This window comes from Macaca fascicularis, chromosome 9, assembly GCF_037993035.2.
Source record: "Macaca fascicularis isolate 582-1 chromosome 9, T2T-MFA8v1.1".
In the NCBI taxonomy this organism is placed as follows: domain Eukaryota; kingdom Metazoa; phylum Chordata; class Mammalia; order Primates; family Cercopithecidae; genus Macaca; species Macaca fascicularis.
Window position 1 is genome coordinate 290,151 of NC_088383.1, and position 6,000 is coordinate 296,150.

General features: G+C 51.1%; 1 long non-coding RNA gene across 5 annotated transcripts in view; it reads left to right on the forward strand.

Annotated features, from left to right (window-relative positions):
• Window positions 1-5,585, forward strand: part of LOC135964982 (uncharacterized) — a 144,124-nt gene extending 138,539 nt beyond the window's left edge. For 2 of the 5 annotated variants that reach the window (XR_012417306.1, XR_012417308.1), the window contains one exon: window positions 2,074-5,585. This is a non-coding gene — a long non-coding RNA (uncharacterized lncRNA). Of the gene's footprint in view, window positions 1-1,357 lie in introns of all 5 variants that reach the window. The other 3 variants (XR_012417304.1, XR_012417305.1, XR_012417307.1) reach the window with 2 other exon arrangements.
• The last annotated feature ends 415 nt before the right edge of the window (window positions 5,586-6,000 follow it).

Sequence of the window (6,000 nt, forward strand, 5' to 3'; positions counted from 1 at the left end):
GTTTCAGGCCTGTACTCAGCTTCTCCTGGCCCCCGAGGCCAAGAACCTAGCAAGGGAGCGCAGCCGGAAGCAGGGTCCCAAACCCCCTTCATGCTCCTCAAGAGGAAGGGGGCTTCGGGGCACAACCCCACGAGCGTCTTCCTCCTGCCAGGCTGCCTGTCACAGCCCCGACACCTTCACAGCAGGGAAACCCACTCCTGTGAGGAGAAAACCACCAAGTACAACAGGAGCCACGTCCCCCGCAGCGTCTGCTGAGCCCAATAGCGACAGCAGCAGCCGGGCCCCCACTCAGCACACACCGACTCCGAACCCGCCACGCACACCACAAGGCCGACCATCTTGAAGCTCAGCTTCCACTCGTCAGGGCCCTCTTCCAGGAGAGCTCGGCATGTCTATCTTCCCTGGGATCACAGAAAGGAGTGGGACCCAACCCCGAGTGTGCACAAAGTTAAGCTCCCACTAGCTGTGCAGACAACCTCCCTGGCCCTGGACTGAGAAGGGGCCAAGCGCAAACAGCCATATTTTGCCCGCACAGGTACGGAATTCCGTCAGCTCTCTCAATGAAGTCGTGACAGGTCAACTCCAGGCTCCTCAGTGCTCTGGGGTTCACCTCGGGCCACTGCACCTTTGAAACGTGGCTGTGGACTCCTCTAGGGTGCTCACTTTCACGGCCCATTTCATTCAGACACTGCAGGCCCCTACCGTGATGTCAATACCCAGGACACCCCTGCTGGCATCCTCTGAGATGCTGCTGCAGCTGCAGCTGCAGCTGCAGCTGCTGTGATCTGAGAACAGCCCTGCACAGGCATCAAAGGGAGGACTTCTCAAGTCTCCTCCAGGGGCAGTGACTACCGCTTTGAAAGACGTTGCACTGAATCCTGGGTGAGCCTGGCTTGGTCCGCAATCTAATCCGGGTTGCTGGGGAGACACACTCTGTTGTAATTGACAGAGGCTGTGGGTGGCAGCTCTACCAAGACTGATAATTGCAACTAGTCTGAGATTTACTATCCATACTTTCTATTTGATGTTTCAAAGGAAAGCATCGTGAAGTTCCAGTAGCAAGGAATTTTCTACAATCTATCACATTAAGATACAGCAGAAATGTAGCTAAAATGTTCATAGGGTCTATGCAGAGGAAGAGATGGGTCTATTTCAGGAAAAGTGCTTGCTGGCTTTTTAGAAACATAGTGAAATCCCTGACAAGTAAAAGGTTGTTTATACTTTTTCTTTGGAACAGAGGGAAAGTTCTTTCTTATTATTTGAATACATTAGCTATATTTAAGTGTTCTGGTAGACTGAGTATTAAATATTCAAAAGGAAGTAATTCTGTTCGGTCTATTTCATTCTTTAAATGTAGCTTTCAAAAACTGACAAATACCTGGCCGGGTGCAGTGGCTCACGCCTGTAATCCCAGCACTTTGGGAGGCCGAGGCTGGTGGATCACGAGGTCAGGAGATTGAGACCATCCTGGCTAACACGGTGAAGCCCTGACTCTACTAAAAACGCAAAAAATTAGCCTGGTGTGTTGGCGGACACCTGTGGCCCCAGCTACTCGAGAGACTGAGGCAGGAGAATGGCGTGAACCTGGGAGGTGGAGCTTGCACTGAGCCGAGATCACACCACTGCACTCCAGCCTAGGCGACAGAGCAAGACTCCATCTCAAAAAAGAAAAAAATAAATAAAAAGTGGAAAACACCCCATATCTGCCCTGGCTCCGGCTATCTCCATGGAGTGGACAGAGCTTGAGAAAAGCTCACTGTGGAGGCGTAGAAGGCCAGGCCAGGCCAGGCCGGGCCGGGCCGGGCCTTTGCTCAGCAGATGAGCAAGAGGGTCAGCCACCCTAGTGAAGAAGCCCATGTTTGCTATGTTACTGATGATACCCACATAAATTTCTATTTGCCTCCACACACAGGCCTGGGATCTATGTTTGAGCAAGCGACTCATACCAACAGTCCCTCCATGCCATCATTTCCCTGACCTCCCCCAGAAAAGCCAGGCCAGGCAGCGTCCCCACACGGGCACTGGGGCCCAGGAAGATCCTGGTCCTGCCCCTCTTCTCTCTCGTCCCTGCAGCACCCTGGCTTGCTGTGGAAGCCCAGCAGTGCTGGCTGAACCCACGTTCACCTGGGGCATTCAGGAGAAGCCTCTGTGCAGAAATCAACTGGGAAGTAGGATTGTGTGTGCTGGCAGGTCACTCGAATGGATTTGCAGAACTCAGTTTTCAACACAGGTGCGCCACCAAGTCCCTCAAGCCCTTTGTGAGCCTAGAGCCACAGAGCCATTTGCGGCATTCTCACAATCTCTAACAACCCTGCACAGAGGCCCTGTTTTTCCAAAGGACCATATAATTTTCCGTGTAGACAAAGTTTGACATAATGAAATAAAGTGAAGTCACCACTTCTATTTTCTATTAATCCATTCATTCAAACAAGTATCTCTTGAGTATGTGCATCGAATACTGTGGAATTAGGATTTAGTCCATGCCTTCAAGAAATATACATCACAGAAGAAAAGGTATAGCTTGTAACTAACAGTGCTGAACAGGCAAGAAATAAACATCATAGAAGGAAAGGTAGAGCTTGTAACTAACGTCATAGAAGGAAAGGTGTAGCTTATAACTAACAGTGGTGAACAGGACAGAATTTCACAGGCTCATCAGGAGCCACCGAGGAGGAAGCCATGATTCACATCCACCTGCAGTAGATAAATGTTTCCCGGATAAAGTAACTTTTCTACAGTGATATCTGCTCCTTATTGTTTAATCCTGCTCGATAGGGTATTAAATTACCACTTTATGTGCTGCTTATATAAAATACATCATTGTCAGGGGAGGTTATAAAATAATACTTCACACAAGCTTGGGCTGTGAATGGTGTGAGGCAATGAGACGATGTGTTCCCCGTGTTCTCGAGACGCAGAAGGGTCAAGACCCTGCTTCCCTTCTCCTCCCCACCGCCCTGTTCCCAGATGAGGGGTGGAGGCAATGCCGCCGGGCAGTCCTAGAGCTGGCTCCAGGGCCAGGACAGCACGCCCAGACTCTCTGTGCCCCATGTGATAAATACAGACTATGGGGCAATCACCAATTTACCTGGCAGTGGGGAGAGTCCTTCGTCAAAAGCCTGTGCTTCCAGGAGCCAGGACAAAGCAGGAGCCCCTAGGAAAACAGTTCCGGGTGCTCCTGAAACCTGGGCAGAGTCACAGTCTGGCAGGAAGCACCAGTGATGCAGGTGTGCCCAAGACTGGGAGGATGGCCAGATGCCTGGAGACCAGACCGGCCTGCAGGAGATGACCACCTCTCTCTGGTTCATTAGAGACAGACAGTCTGGGCTTCACTTTTGTATGTGGAGTCTCACAGTACAGAAATGTCACAAAGGGATTAGACTTCGTATACCCCAATTTTTTTAATTTAAAAAACACAATTATTTCAACTAATTCTAAATCCAACAAAGAAAAATAAATAAGTATATAAACGCATACCTCCAAAATGTAAACCACAATCTCTTTACCCATAGGAGACCCAAAATTTTGTTTACCTTTTCTTCAGTATTATCACTTTTTTTTTAAGCCATTACTGAGGTGTCTCCTCACCGCCCCATGAGGAGGTTCATGGGCTCTTCAGGGCTCTTTGCTGTTTCATCGTTTTTTAGATTTAAGGGCAGGATCATTTTCCCACACTTGCTTGCTTCCCTGATCACCAATTTTTCACAAGGACATCATTGTGCCTCAGAAAACCTAGTAACTGAACTTCATTAAAAGTGAAAACAATAAGGACGTGTTGGCTGCTATGACAGCATCCTCAGTCACCGAATCTCCCTGGGGGACCCGACACACCCCCAATCTCCTTGGAACCCCAGCATGCAGGTATCGCTGCGGCTGACAGGACTGACCTACCCTGGGGGGGCATGAAAGCAAAGAGAAGAGAAAGCAGGTGACTCATTTAGGAAACTTCGGTGATTCTCTCGAGTCACGTTTCTCAAGGTGTCAGGGGACAGCCACATGCAGGGAACCTCCTTGGCCTGGCAGGTGGCAGACTCCTGGGACCCTCCTCAGACACGTTAATCGGAGAATCTAAAGGCGGGTAGACTCTGAAAAGTATCTGTAAAGGAAGGACTTAGCTCTGCTGTGACCCTACTACACATGGGGTCACGCAGGATGCTGCTTCCGGCGTCCAGTCTCCATTTCACTCTCCTGGGAGGAACACCCGTCAAGTCACAGAGCACGGTCTTCAGCGAACACCTTCCTGCGCGACCTCCACTGTCTCCCAGCCCTGCAGGAGTAGCCGCCGAGTAGGGGAAACAAGTCTTTGCTCCTGACCCGGCCACCTTGATGCTGGGCATAAAGACCAGCACTGCTACGTCTCTGGGGAAAGGAGCGGCCCTGGGCAGGAATGCACTTGGCAGCCCCGGGGAGTGGCCAGGTATGGACAACCAGGCCTCTGCCCGCAGACACGTCAGCACAGCATCCTGGAGCAGAACTTCCAGCCCAGCTGAGCCTACAGATGGCTGCAGCCCTGGACAGCATCTTCACAGTGACCCGGGGGACTGGGCCAGAGCCGCTCAGCAGGGCTGCCCTGAATTTCCAACCTGAAAAAGCTGTACAGTCGTACGTGTATGTTGCCTTAAGCCCCTAGGTTTTGGGGTCACTTGTCACACAGCGACAGACAGTGGATGTGCACGGACTCCCAAGGCCACGATGGCCTCTGCCGGCCTCACCCGGGCTGTCTCATCTGTTCCCGTGACATCACGTTTCTCAGAGCCAAAGGCTGCCAGGGCCCCCTCTTTTCTTCACGACGTCGTTACAAGCTCACGATACAAACTGAAAATACCCAATATGTAAAATACAACGTATGACGCAATACAGGGTGAACGCGCAGGCACATACACAGGCGAAACAGGCGCATGCGCGAAACAGGTGTATGAACACAGGAACAGGTGTACACGCATGAAAGAGGTGAACGTGTGAAGGTGTACACGCGTCAAACACGTGTGCATATACACATGAAAGCACCAGACATGAAGGGCTGTCTTTGGGAGCCTGGTTTTTAGACATCTCCCTCACCCTTTTACATCTGCACGATCACAAACACAGCACACCACAGTACTGAGGGGGAAGCCCCAGCTTCTCATGGGGGCACATGAGGCTTTTTATTTATGCCACAGGTTGCATCACTACATCCTAGAACTGCAAGGCCCCCCACTGCCAGGACTGAGTCAGGTCCACCCTGTGCTCCAAGGACCAGGCCGCCTGCCAGCCCATACGGACCTGCCCCTCAGATGGTGCAGCTGCTTCTAAAACAGAGGCTCAGCCCCACCCAGAGACCTGCAGTACCTGTTATTAAATCAAGGCTTGGCTGTGGGTAAACGTGAAGATTTTTATTAAACATGACTCTGGAACATTCAAAGGACCATAACTGAATGCTCCTTTCACAGCCACGGCGTGTCCAGACGCTCATGGAGAAGGCCACGGCGTGGGAACCCACGGAGCCCCGACAAAGCAGACTCGGAGCTGAGTGGCGCAGTTAGCACCGATTTTGTTTGACACTTGCCTTTTATATTCAGATTAAAATAAAAAACAAGACGCAAAAGTAGCTCACATTCTATTTCAATTCTCTATTTTTGTAGTAACTGGGCCCCTTTCCCTCTGCTTTCCCAGCCAAGCGATAAATAGGCCCAGCTGGGATTTGTCAAAGTCTGGACCTCTGTTGTAGAGTAAGTGAGGAGGGTAGGGAGGGGAGCAGGAGTGGTGAGGAGGATTGGGGGATAGGGAGGGACAGAGGAAAGGAGAGAGAGAGAGAAACCCCCGAGGACTGGAGGCAGGAGGGATGCTCCCTGGCAGCCTCAGGTTCCCCATTCCAAGGTAACTGAGCTGGCATCACGCACGCGGTACCGTCATATGACTTGGCTGACACACGCCAGAATGACAACAAAATGCTTGAGGAGAAGACTAAGCACCAGCATCTTCAGATTAAGGTAGTGTCCCGGTTTCACGCTTGCCTTGTAT